This window comes from Pelodiscus sinensis, chromosome 6 (assembly GCF_052426305.1).
Source record: "Pelodiscus sinensis isolate ZL-2025 chromosome 6, ASM5242630v1, whole genome shotgun sequence".
Lineage (NCBI taxonomy): Eukaryota > Metazoa > Chordata > Testudines > Trionychidae > Pelodiscus > Pelodiscus sinensis.
The window spans coordinates 55,924,648-55,947,684 of record NC_143057.1 but is presented as its reverse complement, the minus strand read 5'-3'; the positions used below and the strand labels follow the sequence as shown (position 1 = coordinate 55,947,684).

General features: G+C 42.2%; 1 protein-coding gene across 7 annotated transcripts in view; it reads left to right on the top strand.

Annotated features, from left to right (window-relative positions):
- Positions 1 to 23,037, top strand: part of SNCAIP (synuclein alpha interacting protein) — a 133,112-nt gene that overhangs the window by 5,930 nt on the left and 104,145 nt on the right. The window contains exon 2 of one of the 7 annotated variants that reach the window (XM_075931947.2): positions 19,164 to 19,284. The exons of the other annotated variants lie outside the window; for them this stretch is intronic. The gene's annotated coding sequence lies outside the window, so the exon portion shown is untranslated. The remainder of the gene's footprint in view (positions 1 to 19,163; positions 19,285 to 23,037) is intronic. 7 annotated transcript variants of the gene reach the window in all.

Below are 23,037 nucleotides of genomic sequence, written 5' to 3'. Positions count from 1 at the left end.
AGAAATGAGCACATAAATATTCTGGTTAAAATTCCAACAGCTGTTTACTTGTCTTGTAATTGTATCTTCAAGAGTAAAGTTACCAGCAGTATACAATATGAAGGAGGTATTGTTACCAAAAATACCTGATATGCATTTCAGCATTAACAGGTTGGTTAGTACTGAGATCATCCTTATGCTCTGCCCAAAGCTTACTCTAGTTTTTAATTGTAAGTTTGTAAACAAATTTGTACCAAATTTGTATTCAAAAGAGTTTTGTATTTTTAACAGCTTTTTGTTTTTTTCTGTTTTAAGATGCTAAAGGTTATTGTATACTGTTTCTATGTAAATTGTTTCTTTATAAATATTTCCTCCATCCAGCATAATTTCAGGTTAGTTGTTTTCTTGTTTGTGCTGGACTGTTTCCTTTTCTCTTTATTTGTATAAATGGGAAAAATCATTATTCTAAACACATTTAGACTAATAATAATCAAATGCTATCATTCCTGCAGTTGTGCATTCAGATATTTTTCTTAAAGAATACTCTTCAATTAAGCTGAGTGCTAGCATACCTTTCTGGAAATGCATATTTTGAGCACTGGATACAATATAATATTTGTGCTTGTTGCTAGGGCAGTGGCAAAAACTAGTCTTGTATTACAGAAACGAATGACCAGGAAATATTATCTATGCTTAACATACTTATTTATTTGATTTATTTTTACTTAAAACAAATTTGAAATAAGAAGTAAATGCATTTCATAATGGCTAGGAAAAAACAAATTTGAATTTACACTGTATCCTTTAAACATGGTGCCTGTTTTTCCTCTCTCTTCAGTAGAATTGTGATAACCGGGACTTCTTGATCAATACTTAATATGTGTGAATTAATGGGTGTTTTAATAACAGGTTTCAATCAACAGAGTCAGTATAACTGGGAGAGAAACATGCAGGCAGTTCATTAGAAGAAGGAGAGAGAGAATCAGCTATTGAGTACCCTATTGTATGGAACTTGTACTATATTATGGTGGAATGTTTTACCCAAAGTAATTTGACATAAACTGCATGATGGTGGTTTATTAATTATTTTCTTGTATTCTTTTTGTTATCTGTGTACAATATCTTAAGTGATCGTTAGGAAAAGGGGAGCTGGCTTTTAAAATATGTGTATAATGATGGTAATTGATGATTTAACATTCTATTAGAAAGGCACCAGCAAAGTGGCTAACCCAGGGGTGGGTAATAATTTTTTGATGGGGGACATTTAAAAAATGTTTGAAGTGGCCCCAAGCAGCACAGGAAGGGGTGGAGCATCGAGCGGCAGGAGCGGGGCCAAGATATTTCCAGGTTCCCCACCCTCAGACAATGATTGGTCTGGGGGGTGAGGGAGTGTCTTTGCCCCTACTCCAAGTTCCCCCAAGATACCCATGCCCCTGCTGTGGGAGAAGACTTCCCTCACTCCCCTGCCCCTAGGCCAATTAGGGCCTGTGGGCATGGGAGCGAGCAAAGCCTCCTCAGTCCCCCTGCAAGCAGTGTGTGGCACTTCAAAGTGCCACATGCTCCTGGCAGGGCAAGAAGAGGCTTTGCGTGCTCCCCTGCCCCAGGCCAATTAAGGCCTCTGGGTCGGGGAGCACACGAAGCTTCCTCCTGCCCTGCCAAGAGCACGCTTTGCTTTCAAGCGCTGTGTGCACTGCTCACAGGATGGGAGCAGAGTGCAGAAGGCTTCGCTCTCTCCCCCGCCCCTCAGGCTCTAATTGGCCTACTTTTGTAATTGACCCCATAATATAAGACTTATCTCCAAGAATCTCCATATCTATTTATTTTGCAAACCAGTTTTTGCTTTCTGCATCCAGAAGTCTAAAAAATATTTACATGTCTGATACACTTCTAAAAAATAAATGGTGCAGTCCATACGTTATAGGACAGGATCCTGTGTATGCTTATGTTTATTTAATATTAGTCTATCAAGTTGTAATTTTGCTCATGTGTTGATTTAAAAAAAAATTGGAAGCAAGATGGCTCTGTTTATAAATAATTTTAATGGAAAGATTCTTGAACATAAGATCTTCAGGGATCTGTCCACCTCAAGGATTGGTAGGAGGCTACTAAGCCTTATGTCTTTTGGTCAGCTCTATAAACCTTCCTTTTGTTCATTATGACCAAAAGCAGTAGTTGTTACATAATCGTTCGGTAGCCATTATGAAAGGTATTGATGGCGTCTGTTTAATTCCAAGCAGATAGAATTTCATGTCAAATTTGGCACCTTAAATTGGTATTCTTTTTAGAATAATCAAAGATTTCATGGATATAAATAACGAACCACTGACTCACCTAAGAATGGTAAACTGCATTTAATCAGCTAATTGAATAGTCCGTGGAATTTTCCATTGACTACTCGATCAGTCGATAAGGGGGGAAACTGCAGAGAAGTCAGCAGGGTTAGCTTCTGGCTCTGGGAGCTGACCCTGCTGCACCTCTGCCTTTTAAGTGCGGTAAGAGCCACCAGGCTCTTACTGCATTTAAAAGGCAGAGGTGCAGCGGGGGACTGGGCACAAGCTGGGAGTCAGCTGCCCTGGCTCGTGCCCAGTCCCAGATGCTGTGCCTTTGCTTTTTAAATGTAGATCTGAGCAGCTCTTGCTACATTTAAAAAGCAGAGGCGCAGCATCTAGGATCCGGTGCGAGCCAGGACAGCTGAGTTCCGGTTCATGCCCAGGTCCCACTGTGCCTCTGCCTCCCTGCCCCTGTGGAGACAGTGCTGGGGGGAACCAGCTTTTACGTCGGCTCCCCCAGCACCGGCTCCTGCTCCCCCCCCCCCCGCCCCCACTTGCTGCTTGTGGTAGAGGAAGCAGAGTGGAGAGGGAGAGAAGCAGCTAGTTGAGTAGTGACTCGACTACCCAATAAATCAGTTACATCCCTAAACTCACCACTTAAAAGTGCCTCAAAGTCTTAGCATATTAGTAAATAGTATAGCGAAATTTGTACTGTAATTTTCTGTTGTACCCAGTTTGTGAATAAATAGATGTGCAATCTATCTAAATCTTTTATTGTTTAATTATCAGTAGGTCCTCTTACTCTGGAGCTTTTCCAAACCATCCTCATCCAAACTCCCATGGTTTCTTTTCTCCTAATCCTTTGAGAGACCTTAGTAATGCTATGTGAGCTCTCCCCTAACCCTTTACCAGGGAGTATGAATTGAAACAAAGGCTTCAGGATACCTGCATTAGATGTGCATTTTAGCTGTGATTCAGCAGAGCACTTAAACACGAGTATTTGAGCATGTGCTTAATTTTAAATGCACGTACTTTCCTTTGGTCACTTATTTTCCAAACTGGTCCTCTAACCCAGGTGAAACCCTCAGTCCAGAGGATCACAGTCCTATTCCGTAGTAGTTCCTAAGAAGATGGATTTAGAATCTGCAGTAGTGGTTTCTTTATTATGAGGTGTTTTTGGTGAGGGGAAACTAAATAATTCAGGTAAATTAAAAATAGTGGTATTATTTATGAAACACAATCCATGGAGGCATGAGGGATGGGTTATGATGCAGGAGAGGCTTTGGGTAGCTCTTTTTTTCCTTCTTAATTTTAGGCCAATGCCAAAAAAAAAAAAACCCTAAAAAAAACCCTTGGAGTTAAAGGTAATGAATTCAGCAGCTTTTGCCAACCACTAGTTTTCCCACCGCATATTATTCCACACACTGCCAGTAGATCCAACAGAGAAGCATGTTACTGATAGTTTGATATTTCTACTAAAATTATTGGCCTTTCGATAGTTGGTATTAGTGTGGCTGTTTACATTATCTTCTAGGTTCCTGCGTTAACACCCCATGAAGCTAAATGGGAACAATTCACACCTCTCTTATTACTATTGCCTCATGCTTTCTGCAGCCTTTGAAAATTGTGTCAGTGTACATTTGGTTCTTGCAATGAAGTTTTTCTTCCGAACCACTACGACTGGAGACTTGTTTTTTAAACAAAAGTTTAGAACCTGGAGTACAATTATGCCACAATTTCCAAAAGGGCAATTATGTGTCTATTTAGGACAAGACATAAACATGTGGTCTTGAATAAAGCAGTGACTTCATTTGAACTGAAAAAAACTTGTATATATCTAAGTTTATTGACGTTTGTTATCTTTTTTGCATATGTCATGAAAGAGACCCCACATTATAAAGAGCTGACTTGTTCTTTTTATTGTCAGTAAAATTCTCTATCATTATTAAGAAAACATCCCACACTTTCAGTGCTAGTATTTTTTTCTCAAAAATATGATATTTAGGTATACTGCTGTTTAAGACACTATGACAATATTTGATATTAAGTCATACTTCCATACCAAATGTTGGTATATTTGAAATAGAAATATGTTTGTCCTTCCCATAAAAATAACTAAATATAATTTAAGAAAGTTAAGGAAGAAACCATAGTTTCTAAGGATGAGGATGGAACAGAAAAAAGATTGTATACATGTTCCATGAACCACAGAAATATATTATGCAAAGGCTATGGTGATAAATCAGAAATTAAGAAATAGGTTGCAATAAAATATGTTTTTGTAAAATAATGCGCCTAGGCAGCAGGTGAAGCTGAGTTTTTCAGGCTGGTCACAACTTGTTTTTATGCAAATATAAAAATACTCTCTTTAGATAAATGACTAAATTGAAATAAATGTATTATTCTCTCATCCTTCCTCAAATTACCACAGCAACCAAAGAAGTGATGGTAAAAATGTTACTATATTGTTTCTGACATCTGTGGGTGGAGGAAAAATAGCAGCAATGTTTAGTGGATTAACTAGCAGCAAGGAATGCTAGCTCTGACTCTTTGATCGTAAGTAAATCTTTCTCCCTCAGTTTACCCATTTGTAAAATGGAGAAAAGCTCACCGGTATATTGAATTTACTTGTTATAAAGGGTGCTGATAGCAACATCAGTTTCTGATGTGGGGAGCTTATAGAGACCTAACAGTTGCCGAGCACTTTCCATTAGAAATGACTCTTGCAACATTGTCCTGAGAGAAGCCGTAAGACCTCCATTGTTTGCAGTTTAGGGTATGTCTACACTGCACAGCTTTTAGTGACAAAGCTCTGTCCACACAGCTTTGTCCCAAAAAGTCAGCTTGTAAACTCTGTTGGCACTTTTGCCAATAAAATACTTACACCCCTGTGGGGGGAGGAGGGGGGAGTTTGCTTTGTCAGCAAAAGAGCTCTTCTGCAGACAAAGCAGTGTTCACACTTTCACTTGCCACAGCAAACTTTGTCGTTGGGGGTGGTAGGGCAGGGAGGATTCAGCACATGTGAAGGACTAGTGTTTCTGAACAGTGGCCTTTCCCCCTGAGTACTCCCTTGCTTGTGCACTGAATGAGGCAGGGGTCTGGTGGAAAAAATGCTATGTGACATGTAATGAAGACTGTATCATAATGTATATGTACAACAGACTGAATTAAGAAAGCATAGGCAACATGAATTCAGCCATTTCTAAACTTTTTAGTATTTCACTTCAAAACCCAGATAAAGTTATTTTTAGCAAAGTTATTAAAATATATAATTGTGAAGTGTTTTGAGATTCTCTAATGGCAAAAGTACAAACTATTACTTTATGTAAGTCCTCTCTACTGTCTCTTCAAAACAAGTTTGCATTTTTTAACACTAGCAATACTGTACTATAAAACCAAAATGGCTGCAGAAGTACAAGTTGCATTCTCTTTCTCATTAATATAGTATATAATGAAAAATATTGAGCTAAGAAGTGATTCCAGAAGGCCATATTCTTATTTTAATTATATAGGTGTAAAGCTGAAGTAATACCAGAGAGGTCAGTGGAATGATTCCAGTTTTTTATTGAGTGGAGAGACTCTCTGATTATATTTATTATTTTTGATTATATCTTAAAATTAACCGAAAATAACACTAATGAATTCTTCAGTACTCCAGCAAACTCTCAAAAAATTCTCTTTTATATAAGGTTGTTCATTTGGTTGTTCTTAAAAAAGTGACAGTCATTTACATTTTCCTAAAATGAAGAAAAATCATAGTATATAATGAGAAATTATAATAATTTCTTTGGACACACAGAGACAAATTTGTAAACATTAATGGAGCAGGTCTTAAGTGCTAAAGATTTAGAAAAGCCATAAAAATCATGGCTGGTTTGGTGTTGTGGATATTTTTTTGGTTGGTTGATTGGTTTTTTTGGTCCATGGCCATGATATGCATAGATTTGCAACCTTTATACTGTACCCTGCCTCATAGTAACTCATTCTGCATAAATGTCTTTTGCTCCATCCTCGTGTCCTTCTTATAAATACACTTTACTACCTTGCAAGTAAGTTTCATTTGCAATGCAATGATGTGTTTCTCTTTTTTCCTTTGTCTATTAGAATTTGCCAAATGAAACTTACAGAATATCCCTGTAATTTTCATTTTGCAGATGGAGGAGCTGACAGACTATAATGGAGTAGGTTGTTCAAGTCAGAAAAATGAGTGTGCAAAAGGAAAGGAATTTGTAGTAACAGAATGGCAGGACTGGGAAAGAAGGATGGTACAACAGATGGGACAATATGGAAATAGACCTGATGACAGCAGAGTTGCTAACATACAGTTCTTTTACATATGAGCAAGAAGATACAGTGGATTTTACACGAATTATGGTTACATTTGGGAGATACTGTAACACCTGAACATAATGTTACTTGAGAGACATTATTTTAAATTCATAATTAATGGTAATATGAAAGAAAAATCATTTCAGTATTAGATACAGGACATGCATTTTTGGCAAGCAAATGTATATGGGTAAAAACACTAAATTAATAACTTTTAATACACCATTTTAATGTCACAGTGAATGCCATTTGGCATTAATTCTGTTCACAAAATATTTTAAAAAGTAATCACACAAACCATTGAGAGACTAAAAGGCATTGACATGCTAATGGATAATGATTTAATTTGGATCAGGGAGCATAGAGGACACAATGAAATACCTCTGTTTGTTTTGGCTAGTTGGTTTGTTTTAAAGTTCACAAACAAAAACAATCTGTGCCTCAACAGTAGCTATTTGTGTTTGACATTCGTTGAATTTTAACTATTGAATCCATTAAAAGTTCTAGTTCAAATATCCATTTCATAACATAAAATGTATCTAAGGAAACTTTTGGAGGAGATTAACTTTTTTTTAATGAAATTAACAACAGATTTTCTCATTATGATCAGTAAGACTATGTCTATACTGAAGGCTATGTCTATTCAGGGTTGGCCTTACCATGAGGCGAACTGAGGTGGCCGCCTCAGGTGCCAGACTGGGGGCGGGGGGAGCACGCCGCACCAGTAGGACCCAGCGTGTAGAAAATTGTGCCTGCTGCTGGTGCATATGTATCCTCTCTGCTCTAGATGCACAGAGATGGTGGAGTGCCATGAGAGGAGTAAAACAGAAAGAAGGCAGAATTGAGACCTTTCAAAGTTTTGGCCCAAGCAAGGAGACGTGGGGACGTCATTTGAGCTCTGTGCCTCAGGTGCCAAAATGTTGTGGGTGGCCCTGTGTCTATTTCAGAATAACAGCGTGCGCGTCTACACAACAACTCAATAACCCTCATTACACGAGGAGTAAAGGAAGTCAAAGAAAGAGTGTTCTTCCTTCGACTTCCTGCTGTGTAGACAGCACCTAAAGTTGAGTTAAGCTATTTTGACTTAAGCAATGCAATTGACATAGCTCAAGTTGTGTAGCTTAATTTGACTTTAGCCCTGCTGTCTGGATGTACCCTAAGAGAATTGCTGGATTAGGACATTGCCTAGTATTGGAAAGACAGACAGAAACAGACATAAGTTAAGCCACCATTTCAAAATATTTCTGATATAATTATAGTTTTTAGCTGAACTTTTTGCATTAAGGCTACAGTTTTAGCATGGAAAGTTTTAATAAATTTCATGGAAGAGGTGCATGGGGAGAAAACACTAAGTCACAGAAAAATCAGTAAATAGTTTAGTTTTCACAGCATCAGTATGCACACTATGGATGTTAAGGACTAGTCAACTATCCAATAAGCAAATGCTTATCAAATAGTCAACAGGCTAGCCAACTAGTCACCTCCCTCCCGTCCCCTGCCTCTATCAGATGGAGTCAGCAAGCGGGGGGAACCCGGACTCCACGCTGTGCTGCCCCTTTGAAATGCCACCGTGGTGTTTCAAAGGGGCAGCGCCACACAGCTGATCCCAGGCTCCATGTGGCACTGCCCCCTTTAAAACACCGCTGTGGCATTTCAAAGGGGGCAGCACTGCTCTATCGACTAATCGAATAGTCAATGCATTGACTACTTCAGTGTTTCTCTACTTTTTTTATAAAGTACCCCTTTTTCAAAAAAAGTACCCCCTTTAAAAAAAATTATAAATACCCCCAGTACCTATAGTTTTCAGACACACAACATTTTCTTCTGCCATTGCAACACATTTGTTTAAATAACTTAATCAGAAATTTTTGGGTGTAAAAAGGACAGAATAATAAAGTGCTGTAAAACTTAAAACAAAAATTTAGTTTTCTTCAAATTTCAGTTGTGTTGATGTACTCCCCAGACTTCTCTCGAGTACCCCAAGGGTACTCATACCACTGGTTGAGAAACACTGAAATACTCGACTAGTCAATTACATGATACTTAACATCATTAATGCACACAAGTGTTGAAAGGTAGGGCCAATGGTGGGGAATTGGAGAGAAAGCCCACTGTGTATTGACTCCACATTAGCAGCTTCTATCCCAAAGGGCTGGGCATGAGTTATGTACTTTCATCAGCTATTCAGGAGACATGGCATAATTAACATTTGACAGTGTTGTCTTTGATATAAAATAGGTAATGATTTATGGTAGATTTGTGTTTAATTTTGTTTCTTGGAGTGGACATTGTGAATCAGGATTTTTTTTTTTTGCATTTAAATAGTTAATTTCCTCAGGGGGGTGGTGGTGGTGATTGTTGGTTTTTTTTTTTTTTTACTTTACATTTAAATAGATATGCAAGGTTTTCTTGTTTCATTCCTTAGGATACAGTTTTGTGTCAGATATGTAGGAGCACTGTAAGTTGATCTGATTATCTTCTAGCAGCTTGCCTTCTGTATTAAGGAAAAGGAATAAGTAATGGATTTTATGTGAAGTGCACTATGTTTCAGTTGCGAGTAATCTTTGAAATAATGAAGTGAACTATAGATAAGGTTGACATGAAATAGTGCAGCATTTTGTGTCTTTCTTCCAGTGTTCTAAGCAACCATGACTTATTCCACATGAGTCTTTGGTTCACTTTCAAATGAGTTTAATGGAGGATTTACAGAAATGTTGGCCAGCACAAGTATTTGTGTATGATTGATGTAGTGTTCTGTACATACTATATACTTTTGCATTATAAAATATTTGGTGTTATGGTATTAAAAACAGATAGCTTTAGCATTATTATACATGCACAGGAGATGTATACTTATTAGCAACCTCTCTGCTCTCAGCAAAAATTTGCTGAAACGAAAGACAGGACTATGCAGCACTTTATAGACTATTAGGTGATGAGGTTTCGTGGGCAGTGACGAGGTGATAATTGGGTAAGATAATTAGCATCTTTGTTAAGGCCCATTCGTAAAGTTTCAAATTTAAGCATGAATGACCGTTCAGAGGCTTCTCTTTGAGTCTTGTGTTAAAATCTCTTTGAAGCAGGATGCACATAATCAGGTCATTGAGACAGTGCCCAGGCTGGTTGAAATGGCAAGAAACTTTTTTCTTTGTGCAACTGTCTGTTTTGTGTGCATTGATTCTTTGGTGAAGTGTCTGAGAAGTTTGTCCAATGTACGTAGCAGACGGACATTGTTGGCACATGATAGCATAAATTATATTTCTGGATGAGCAGGAATATGTGTTCTTGATCTTATAACTGAAAAGGTTAGGTCCAATGATGGTTTCAGCAGAGTAAATATGTGGACAAAGCTGGCACCGGGGTTTATTGCAAGGGAAAGTTCCAGGGTTGGCATTAGTGTGGTATGTTCTGTGGTTGTTGGTAAGAATTATCCTGAGGTTAGGTGGTTGTCTATAGGAGACTATGGGTCTGTCTCCCAGAGCCTCTTGGAGTGTAGTGTCCTGTTCCAGTATAGGTTGTAGTTTATTGATAATGTGTTGGATGGGTTTAAGTTGGGGGCTATAGGTGATGACAAGTGGTGTTCTATTGTTGGTTTTCTTGGGTCTGTCTTGAAGTAGATGGTTTCTAGGTATTCGTCTGGCTCTTTCAATTTGCTTTTTTTATTTCTCCGGGTGGGTAATTGAGACTTATAAATGCTTGGTAGAGATCCTGAAGTTTCTGGTCTCTGTCAGTGGGATTAGAGCAGATGCGGTTGTATCGAAGGGCTTGGCTATAGATGATGGATCGTATGGTGTATTCTGGATGGGAGCTGGAGGCATGTAGGTAACTGTATGAGTTAGTGGGTTTTCTGTAGAGTGGTATCTAATTTACCATTGGTGATTTGTATTGTGGTGTCCAAGAAATGGATCTCTCATGTAGAATGGTCCAGGCTGAGACTGATGGTGGGGTGTAGGTTGTTCAAGTCTCTGTGGAATGCATCCAGTGTTTCATGGCCATGGGTACAGATCATAAAGATGTCACTGATGTAGCATAAGTAGAGCAGGGGTAAAAGGGGACAGGATCTGAGCAAACAGATAAATAAAGAGGTTAGCATACTGTGGGGCCATGCGGGTACCCATGGCTGTGCCGCTGATCTGGAGTTATAAGTTGTCCTCAAATTGGAAATAATTGTGGGTGAGAACAAAGTTACATAGGTCTGCTACCAGATTGGCAGTGGTATCCTCTGGAATAGCGTTTCTAATTGCTTGTAATCCATCTTCATGTGGGATGTTGGTGTATAGAGCTTCTAAATCTATGGTAGCAAGGATGGTGTTATCAGGGAGGTTATTGATGTTTTGTAGTTTTCTCAGGAAGTCAGTAGTATCTTGGAGGTAGCTGGAAGTGTTGATTGTATCCCTTTGGTGTATATGGTCATGCCAATTTTCTTCCACAATTTGATCTGAGGAAGTGGGTCTGGCCCATGAAAGCTCATCACCTAATAAACCATCTTGTTAGTCTTTAACGTGCTGCATAGTCCTGTCTTTTGTTTCAGCAAGACCAGACTAACATGGCTACATCTCTATTACTATTCAAAAAGTTGCTGTTATCCAAAGGTTGCCAGTAGGTGGAAGGCAGATATGCAGAGCTTAAGCCAAGAAAGAAGTATCTGGGACACACCAAGCCTTGGGGCACGAGAACCAGGACAAGGCTCAGCATTTCCCATGGCTGTCTTGATTTCAGCTCCCTCTTCCAGATATATACGTGTTTGTGGGGTTGTTGTGACCAGGGCACACATGCCAAATAGGTGTTCATAAATGGCAGGCACCTGTTACCTGTTATCAACATCAGAATCCCATTAACATTAAAGTCAGTAGGATGGGATTGTTTCTCAGCAAAATGTTTGTTAGCCAGTTGTTAATATTGGGTTTGCCAGTAAGTGGCATTCAGTGTATATGCATATATTGTGTGCATATTTGTGAAAATACACATTGACAATTTGTTAGTATTAATCTCTAAAGGCAAGTTGTAGATATTTGCCCATTAATTTTGTTACTTTTATTGATGTTTAGAAGCTCCCAAGGATTCCTGTTTGTGAATTTTCTGCATTGTTGCTAATATTTAAAGTAGCCTAGAAAATGTCGATAAGTTATAAATGCTGTTTTATATTATTAAGACTTAGTGGCAGGCTTAAGAAGGAAGGAAAGCAAGGTTGCAGGCTTTTGATCTGAGACTATCAAATTGAGTCTTTCTTTGTGAATGCAACTTCTGTGTTTTACTTGCAAAGTTATAAATTTAATCTGAAACTGTTTGGTTTTTTTGAGTTGCAATTTTCACTCAGAGTGACTGTTGCCAGCCTTAAAGATCTTAAATTTCATAGCAAGTGGAGAAGGAAAACATGTGTATCTTTTAAGCCCACTTTATTAAGAAATATTTTGAAGTCTGTGTCCAATTCTCGAGAATGACAAAAGTATAAATTTGTTTAGTTATAGTGTTTTTGCACACTCAGATTCTAGAGAGAACTTTGTCAGACACTGTGTACTGATTTGTATTAGGGATGTCAATGAGTAGATGATTAACCAATTAGCCTAGGATTTCCCCTCACATTTCACCTCCCTTTGCTGCTTCTGTATCAGAGGCAGCGGGTTGAGGGGGGCAGGCGGGAGCTGGTACTGGGGAGAGCTGACTTAAAAGCCCGGACACAGGCTGCCATTCACTTCTCTGCCCCCCCTTCCCCGCCAGTAGCCTCTGTCTGCGGGGAGCTCTGGTTTTTAAACTGGCTCCCCTCACAGATTGGCTCTCACCTAGCATCCCACACTGCTTCCTCTGATACAGAGGCAGCAGTGTCAGGTAGAGGGGGCTCCCCAGGAGCGGGGTCCAGCGCACACTGACTGCCAGACCAGCCCCCTGGAACTATAGAATAGTCAAATAACCACTAAGAATTCATGCTATTCTGTTACCTGTTATCTAGCATCCCTAATTTGCAGTGCTCGACAAATACGCTTATCTACTCACCTATGGCGAGTAGATTTCAGCCTGTTGCCCCGTTCACCGGCAGTCCGTGCATGCGCAGTGAGGGTCTCGCACATGTGCAGTGTAGGGCTGGAGAGTGGCTTTTGCCGCAATCGTCGAGCCCTGCTAATTTGTATATAGATGTGTTATTTTAACTAGGATGAGAGGGGTTAACTGGTAGGGCTCGAAAAGCTCCTCACTTGTTGTGAGCAGGGGGCTGCACCAGTCCCATGGTGGGAGGAGTGGGCTGCTGCAGACAGGGGTTGCTCTAGTGCAGCCCTTAGATGTAGTGGGCCTGGGTACCCCACAGGCAGGGGCTGCTCTGTTCAGGACACTGGAGCAGCCCCTGCTTGTGAGGCACCCTGGTCATAGAATCCCAGAGCTGGAAGAGACCTCAGGAAGTCATCAGGTCCAGTCCCCTGCCCAAGGCAGGACCAATCCTAACTAAATCAACCCAGCCAGGGCTTTGTCAAGCTGAGACTTAAAAACCTCTAGGGATGGAGATTCCACCACCTCCCTAGGTAACCCATTCCAGTGCTTCACCACCCTCCAAGTGAAATAGTTTTTCCTAATATCCAACCTTGACGTCCCCCACTGTAACTTCAGACCATTGTTTCTTGTTCTGCCATCCATCACTACTGTGAACAGCCTCTCTCCATCCTCTTTGGAACCTCCCTTCAGGAAGTTGAAGGCTGCTATCAAATCCCCCCTCACTCTTTTCTTTTGCAGAATAAACAAACTCAAATTCTCTCCTCATAGGTCACGCACTCCAGCCCCCAAGTCATTTTGGTCACCCTCCGCTGGACCCTCTCCAGTGCGTTCACATCCTTCCTATAGTGGGGGTCCCAGAACTGGACACAGTACTCCATATGTGGCCTCACCAGAGCCAAATAAAGGGGAATAATCACTTCTCTGGATCTGCTGGCAATGCTCCTCCTAATGCACCCTAATATGCCATTAGTCTTCTTGGCTACAAGGGCACACTGTTGCCTCATATCCAGCTTCTCATCCACTGTAATCCCCGCGTCCTTTTCTGCAGAACTGCTACCTAGCCATTCAGTCCCCAGCCTGTAACAATGCTTGGGATTCTTCCATCCCAAGTGTAGTTCTCTACACTTGTCCTTGTTGAACCTAATCAGATTTCTTTTGGCCCAATCCTCTAATTTGTCCAGGTCACTCTGGACCCTGTTCCTGTCTTCCAGCATATCTAGCTCTCATCTAAGCTTAGTGTCATCTGCGAACTTGCTGAGGGTTCAATCCCTCCCCTCATCCAGGTCATTAATAAAGATGTTGAACAAAACCAGTCTTAGAACTGTTGGACCCAACAGTCTAGACAGCTTTCTATCCATTGTACAGTCCATTTATCCAATCCATATTCTCTTAATTTGCCAGAAAGAATATTGTGGGAGATCGTATCAAAAGCTTTGCTAAAGTCAAGGTATATCACATCTACTGACTTTCCAATATCCACAGAGACAGTTACCTCATCATGGAAGATAATCAGATTAGTCAGGCCTGCCCTGCCCTTGGTGAATCCATGTTGACTATTCCTGATCACTGTCTCCTCTTCCAAGTGCTTCAAAATGGATTCCTTGAGGATCCCCTCCATGATTTTTCCAAGGACTTAGGTAAGGCCGACTGGTCTGTAGTTCCCTGGATTGTCCTTCTTCACTTTTTTTAGAGATGGGCACTGCATTTGCTTTTTTCCAGTCATCTGGGATCTCTCCTGATCTGTATGAGTTTTCAAAGATAATGACCAAAGACTCCGGAATGACATTTGCCAACTCCCTCAGTATCCTTGGATGCATTAAATCTGGGCCCATGGATTTGTGTATGTTTAGTTTTTCTAAATAGTTCCTAAGTTGTTCTTTCCTCACCAAGGGCTGTCCACCTCCTTCCCATACTGCATTGCCTAGTGCATTTGTCTGGGAGTTGACCTTGTACGTGAAGACAGAGGCAAAGAAAGCCCTGAGTACTTCAGCTTTTCCCACATCATCTGTCACTAGGTTACCTCCCTCATCCAGTAAGGGCCCCACACCCGCTCTGATCACCCTCTTATTGCTAACATGCCTATAGAAACCTTTCTTGTTATCCTTCACATCACTTGCTAGCTGTAATTCCAATTGCACTTTCACCTTCCTGATAACTCCCCTGCATTCTCAAGCAATATATTTATACTCCTCCCTAGTCATCTGTCCAATTTTCCCCTTCTTGTAAGCTTCCTTTTTGTGTTTAACCTCACCAAGGATGTCCCTGATCACCTACCATATTTGCTTTTCTTGCTGCACATCGGGATGGTTTGTTCCTGTGCCTTTAATAAACCTTCTTTAAAATACTGCCAGCTCTCCTGGACTCCTTTTCCCTTCATGTAAGCATCCCAGGAAATCCTGCCCATCAGTTCTCTGAGGGAGTCAAAGTCTGCTTTTCTGAGGTCCAGGGTGTGTATTTTGCTACTCTCCTTTCTTCCTTTGGTCAGGATCCTAAAATCTACCATCTCATGATCACTGCTTCCCAGGTTGTCACCCATCTCTTATTCCCCTATTCGTTCCTCCCTGTTTGTGAGCAGTAGGTCAAGCTGTGCATGGCCTTTGATTGGTTCCTTCAGCACTTGTACCAAGAAGTTATCTCTAATATTCTCCAAAAACTTCCTGGATTCTCTGTGTACTGCTGTATTGGTCTCTCAACAAATGTCAGGGTGATTGAAGTCCCCCTTGAGAACCAGGGCTTGCAATCTGGAAGCTTCTGTCAGTTGTCTGAAGAAAGCGTTGTCTAACTTATCCACCTGATCTGGTGATCTAAAGCAGACACCAACCACAACATCACCCTTGTTGATTCCACCTTAACCCATAGACTCTCAACAGTCTTTTCTCCCTCTAAATACGGGAGCTGCGAGCAATCATACTGCCCTCTTACATACAATGCAACTCCTCCTCTTTTTCTCCCCTGACTGTTCTTCCTGAACAGTTTATACCCTTCCATGACAGTGCTCCAGTCATGCGAGTCATCCCACCAAGTCTCCGTTATTCCAATCAAATCTTAGTCCTTTGACTGGGCCAAGGCTTCTAATTAAGATTAAACTAGATGGGTTTATGAAGGGGATGGTTTGATGAGATAACATGATCTTGGTAACTAATTGACCATTCATTATCAGTGGGAAATAGGTCAATGGAGGGATGATAGGAATTACTAGAGAACTTTCTGGGTGTCTGGCTGATGAGTCTTGCCCACATGCTCAGGGTTTAGCTGATCGCCATATTTGGGGTCGGGAAGGAATTTTCCTCCAGGGTAGATTGGCAGAGACCCTGGAGATTTTTCGCCTTCCTCTGTAGCATGGGGTACAGATCACAGCTAGAGGATTCTCTGCATCTTGGGGTCTTCAAAGTATTTGAAGGCTTCAATATCTGAGATATAGGTGAGATGATTATTCTGGGAGGGGTGGGTGAGATTCTGTGGCCTGCATTTTGCAGGGGGTCAGACTAGATGATCATAATGGTCCCTTCTGACCTTAAAGTCTATGAGTCTGAGTAATTCTTCCTGTTTGTTTCCCAGGCTTCTTGCATTTGTGTACAAACATCTTAGATAACCAGTTGATCACCCTACCTTCTCCATCCGAATCAGGGGTCCTCCTTTTTTGCTTGTTCCTCCTTGTGTTTCATCCCAGTATCCGACTTCCTCACTTACCTCAGGGGTTTGGTCACCATCCCCCCAACAAACCTAGTTTAAAGCCCTCCTCACTAGGTTTTCAAGCCTGCCCACGAAGATGCTCTTTCCTCTCTTGGTTAGGTGGATCCCATCTCTTCCTAACAATCCTTGTGCTTGAAACAGAGTTCCATGGTCAAAGAAACAAAAGCCCTCTCTGACACCACCTTCAAAACCATGCATTTACTTCCTCAATTTGACAATCCCTACCGGTACCTTTTCCTTCAACTGGAAGGATGGACGAGAACACCACTTGCGCTTCAAATTCCTTCATCCTTCTTCCCAGCGCTACATAATCTGCAGTGATCCACTCAACGTCATTCTTGGCCGTATCGTTAGTTCCTACATAGAGAAGCGGGGGGGGGGGGGGGGTAGCGATCCGAAGGTTTAATCACTTTTGATCACATCCTGAATGCGAGGAAGTGGGGGTTGGGACTGGGCCTGGTTGCTGACATAGGGTTGCCATGTGTCCGGTATTTTTGCCTCCTGGCAGGGAAAAAAATCAGAAAATACATTTTAGGTGTCCGGTATTTTCTGAATTTTTTTAGGAGGCGAAAATACTGGATTGTCTGGGTCAATACCAGACACCTGGCAATCATACTGATGGGAGGTATATGTATGTATATATACACACAATATAAAATATGAAACTAAATGAAGGGAAGGGGAGGGTGGGGGTACGCATGGTGGGTGGGGGTACGCATGGAAGGGGGAGGTGGGTTAGGGTGGGGGTACGCATGGTGCCAGCCGCTCAGTGCATGCACCCTAGCGCCTGGAAGGAGACACACGGCTGTAGCAGTGCGGGGGGGAGGGGGGGAGGGAGAGGAGAGGAGGGGGCTTGGCTCTAGTCTGGGGAAGGGAAGAGGAAAGAAAAGGGGGGGGGGACTGGGTTGGGGGGATACTCACGGTGTCCCAGCCAGTACATCTCAAGGCTGGCCGCTCAGCGCATTCGCCCCAGCACCTGGAGGGAGATGCTTGTGGCTGTAGGGGTGGTTCTGCCTCTGGGACCCAATAACTAGGTTAGAGCGGGGGAGAGGTGGGAGATTGGTATAGAGGGGGGCTGGTGCCTGGCTCGGAGAGGGGCGGGGAGAGGGTTGGGTTAGGGGTGTGTGTGTCTGGCTCTGGGGAAGGGGAGGGGAATTGGGTTGGGGTGTGTGTTACTGGCTCTGGGGAAGGGGAGGGGCATTGGGTTGGGGGGAGTGTGCCTGGCTCTGGAGAAGGGGAGGAGGATTGGGTTAGAGCGGTGGAGGGAGGGGGAGGACAGTGCATGGAAGAGGGGAAGACCAGCAAGCGCACTTCCTGAGAACTGGGATCCCCAGCTACTGGCCCCAGCTGTGTCTGTACTCTCCTGACCAGACCCCCCCATGAGTACCCTGCCCCAGCATCCTGTCCTCTGCCCCCACCAGCACAGTTGGGGCTATATTAGTGAGGCTTGGGGGGGTTTGGAGCAGTTGTGTTTTTTCAACTCACATGTGTGGCCCCGACTGACTTTTCAGTGGGTCAGTGACCCCTGACACCCCTCTCATAAATAAAGACAATGCTGAAACATTTGGTGTTTGACATATTTTATTTAAAAATGAATCCTGGCCAACAAGCCCCCAATTGAGGCCAACCCCCCATCTGGCCACAGCATCATAACACTCCTGCAGCCCCCAACCCCAAACCTGAGCCTATCATACACTGGAACCCCCTGTCCTGAGCCTCTCATGTCCCCAACTCCTGCACCCTCACATCCCCAGTCTTCTACTACAATACTCCTGCACCATCCACACACTGCAAATCTGTGTCCTGAGCCCATCATACTCCCAGCCACCACGCCCTGAGCCCCTCATTCACCCCAACCTAAACTCCTGCACCCTCACAGCCACAAGCCTGAGGCTTGTTCAGCACCCCGACCCTCCACCTGACCCCAACACTCTCCAGCCTGGAGCCCCATCCCTGAGACAGCATCCTCTTCTCTACTTGTTCCTGCACCCAAATTCTCTCCCAGATCTTGCACCTCTCACCCCTTCCCAGTGCTTTATTTGTGAGCCACAATAGCAGTGGAGACAGCATGAAGAGCTGGGACAAAGTTGAGCACAAAAAAAAAAGGCGGGGGGCGAGGCGGGGCAGCAAAGACCAGGGGAAAAGTTGTTAAAGTTGTACCAGCACCTATTTTTCCCCCAGGGTAGCACTTTTGCATTTTGTGGGGGGGGGGGTGTTAACAACTTTTCCCCGGGTTTTTGTGTTCCTCCTTTTTTTCCCCCTCAATTTTATTCCAGCTCTTCATGCTCTTGTGGTTCTTCATCTGGAACGGGTTGGCCACCCCTGTTTTACACCATCATACCTACAACTGAAGGTTAAGATCCAAGCAGAAAAGTTAAAAATCCAAAGAAGTTTTATCCTTCCTTTTTCAGTTTTTAAAATGTATTTGAGTTGATTGGTGTATTGGGAGAAGAGAGAGAACTATATTAAGAGGTGATACTATACTATCATTGAAAATAAAAATTAAATTTAATGTGAAAATGAAAGTTTTATAAGCAATCTTCAGATTTTTTTTCCCTTTACAAGAAATGTTTGAAGCCAGCCAGGAAGCTGAAAAATTAAAGCACTTCCAAAAATCAGTTCAGAATATTTGCAAATCCTAATTTTGCCTCAGACATTGGACACCTGGAAAGCAATCCATAACTACTACTGTGTGTGTGTGTGTGTGTGTGTGTTGGGGGGGGGGGAGAATATCACCATAAAATGGAGAAGACAACTGAATAACAAATATTGTGTTTGCCTATGCCATAACCTTTAAGAGGGAAAGAAGAAAGTTCTCTCTTTAGCCTTTCAGACAGATTTTAGATATTTAATAAAATGTAGTTGGTCTTTTAAAAAAAATACTCCACTCATACAGTATGGACTTCTCTGCAGTGCTTGGCCCTGTCTGAAAAAGATGGTGATTTGGAGCTAGTGCAGTTAATCTCAGAACTACGACTTCATTCTTTGGCTTATGCGCAAGAGCAAATCAGCACCTTGTCTCCTGTAAACTCAGGTGGATTTTTAAATGTTGAATTGGTATTTGTACAGATGTGTTGATTTGTATAGTCTGAATGCTCTGGACAACAACTTAATTGTACTTGACCCTTTGATTTGGCAGCATAGTCTGCTAGGTGCATCTCAGCAATATTAGCAGCCAATCAGTTTTAGCTGTGTAATGTAACTCTTAAGTTCAAATTCTATAGCATATGAACTCATGTATGCTATTTAATAGATTTGCTCATTGTGTGCACTTCTAGATTTCCTTCCAAATATGAGCAATCTGTTTTCCCACCAGGGAGGCCTATCAGCTGATTGTAATAGATCAAAAGAACTCTGTATACAGCTTCAGGCGCTTCCTGTTGGAAATAACCATGTAAATGATCCCAGTGCATTCTTACAGATTTTTTTTACAGGCCATGAATAATGTTCAGACAAATAAGAGATTGGAAAAAATATCACTTTACAAAATGGAATATAGTTTGTTGAATATTTTGGCATTGTGCTCTATCAGAACTTGAAACAGTGGATTAGAGGGATAAGTCCTTACTCATTAGTGTTTCTAACAGTTAAAATACTGTGGATGTGTCTGCTTCCCTGTTGAAGTTCAACAATAACTCCCATTATTAGTAATGGGAGTTCTGTGTATGAATCTTTAGCAGAATAGTGTGTACAACCAACTCTGGGAAGCTTCTAGTTTCCCCCCTCAGGGAAGGATTTTTGAGCATGCACAGAGGGAGAAGATGTGGCTTGTAATCCTTGCACAGTTCTAGTTTCCATGGTAATATTAGGTTCTGGTCTTGCCATTCTGAGGACAGTTACATGAGGAACTGGTCCTTCTATATGACTCTTTTGGTCCTTCTCTCACCAGCAGGACACTTCAGAGAGACACATGTATAACCACTTACTTTTCTACTTGGAGCCTTCTGCCTTCCCCTTGATAGAGTTAAAAGCACAGAGAAGGGAATTAATTCTGAGGGCACTGGAAATATGCTGGTACTTCCATTATATGACAGGGTAAATGCACTTGTTCATGTCCCTTATGCACATGAGGTCAGTTGCTGAAATAACAGTGTTCACCAAGGGTCCATGTGTATCTTGTGCCTCTGTACAAGGGCACAAAGGGTGGAGTGGCCCACAACCTTCTCTGTTCCTTCTGACCTCTTGTAGTGAGCTTGGATCTTGTGGGTGTCTCATCTGCTGGTCTGTAGTTCCAAATAAAACTCTAGAATCATAGGGCTGAAAGAGACCTCAGCAGGTTATCGAGTCCAGCCCTCTTCTAAAAGCAGGACCAACCCCAACTAACTCATCCCACTTAGGGCTTTGTCAAGCCAGGACTTAAAAACCTCTAGGGATGTAGATTCCACCACCTCACTACGTAACCCATTCCAGTTCTTCACCACCCTCCTAGTGAAATATTTTTTCCTAATACTGACGCCATCAGCATGGAAAGTAGTGCTGTCACCGCTATTACTGAAATCTGGCACTAAGAGGGGCTGACAGCTTGAGGAGTGAGATCTGTGCTAGTGCTAATCAAGATAGCAAGCTAAAGATAGAAGTGGTAGAAGAGCTTTTCTGTCCAACTACAAATCTTTCCAAGATTCCGAGTGTGTACGAATCCAGAGGATACCTGTGCAGTGTTTCCTTGCCATGTGTCTTCCTGCTCTAGTGTCGTCCAGGCCACTTATATGTTTTTCCAATAATTTCCCCAGATCAGATGGGACAAAGCCACAGTCATCCTAATTTTGTCCGACTGAGACGTGTTTTGGCCATCAGCGCTAATGCAAATGTCCTGCCAGCTTCCCTTCCATTTCCTAGATGGCCTGAACATAATAGCTTACAGTGATGGTCTTTGTTGCATGCAGACCTAAAGTCTTTGCACCTAACTGCTTGGCTATTGGCTGGTTGAGTGCTGCTGATGGAAACTACTCCTGTGCTGTTCAGAAAATTCTCACACAGAGCAGAAAGCCATCCACTACAAAGAAAGACTTTGTCCTTGAAATAAATGAAAAAAATAGTTCAGCTTAATGCCATCTAGACCTGGTAGAAGCTCAGATGTAAGTGCTAGAACTCTCAGTGCTAGTGCCTCCCCTGAATTGAAGTGGTTTCCATAATATACAGCAGAAACAAAAATGTGGCAGCAAAAAATTTTTCCTGGAAAAAAAAAAATTTCTTCAGGCTTCAGTGACACAAGCAGCCCTTGGCCTTGGCTCTGAAAGAGATGGGAGCAGGACACTACTGCCCACAGATTGGAGGAGGGAGAGGCATATCATCTACTGACGTATCCATGGGCTCATCTAGACTACGCTAGAGTGTCAAAAGAGGATATGCAGATTCCGTGGGAATTTGCATATATTCTTTCGATCTCACTTTCTAAAGCAGAGCTTTTGAACATGAAAATAGTTTAGATGCGGCTTTTTCAGTGACCCTTCTCCCACCCTTGTCGAAAAGCCACTCTTCCTCAAAAAATGACGTTTACATGGCTTTTCGACAAAGGGGGGGGAGGTCACTGAGAGAGCCGCATCTAAACTACTTTCGCTTTTGAAAGCCCCGCTTTCGAAAGTGAGATCTTAAGATTGCATCTCTTCTTTCGACACTCTAGCATAGTCTAGATAAGCCCCATGAGATGGTTGAACCTGCACACCTCCCAGTCAGCTTTTGCCCTGACATTTCCTGTCAGTTGTAGCTGGAATTGAAAACTCCTTCTCCAAATGAAATCTGAGATAAATTCTGTCTTGAAAATTGCTTATGTGAATGTAAAAAATATCCTTCTGCACCCATAGGGGATTAACTGTCTCTAGTCAAGTACCGAAAAGATGGTTATAAGGAGGAGGGACCTCTGATGAAAGGACAAGAAGCAATGGGCTTACATGGAAACAAGGGAGGTTTAGGTTGGATATTAGGGAAAACGTGCTGTGAGAAGGTATGTCTACACTTGCTACCTAGTTCGAGCTAGGGATGCAAATGTAGGCGACCGTGAGGAGTAACGTTAGTTCAAACCAAATCCCTTGGTTCGAACAACGCGTCCAAGCGTGCACATCCTAGTTCGAATCAGTTGTTGAGTGGAGTAACATGCTGGTGAGATCATGCTAATGAAGCATGGGATATTTAAATCCCTGCTTCATTAGTAATTTCGGTCGCCTACATTTGCATCCCTAGCTCGAACTAGGAAGTAAGTGTAGACATACCCAAAGTTATTAAACACTGGAATACATTGCCTAGGGAGATTGTAGAATCTCTATCAATGGAGATATTTAAGAACAGGTTAGACAAACAGCTGTCAGGGATGGTCTAGATCAGGGGTGGGCAAATTCCAGCCTGCAGGCCGGATCTGGTCCACAGGCTTAGTCCCTGTCGGGCCCCCACCTCCATGTTTACCTGCGCCTTCACAGGTATCGGAGGATCACAGGTCTTGTTGGCTGTGAATCGCTGTTCGTGGCCAATGCAAGTGGCAGGAATCGGCATCCTGGTCCTCAACACTTTCTGCTGCTCCAATTGGCGGCAAATGGCAATTCGCAGCCAACCAGAGCTACAGTCCTCTGATACCTGTGGAGCAGCGGAAGTGCAAGTAAACGTAGTGGTGGAGGTCCACTAGTGACTAACCCTGCAGGCTGCCGTTTTTTTTATTGCTCCTCCCTGATCTAGGTGGTGCTGAGTTCTATGATTGTAGTATTCTGGAAAACTTGAATACTGTCTTAACAGCATTACCCAATGCTGCATATATTTCCAGTAAAGTGATCACACTTCTATTTTGGTCATGTGCCAAAGT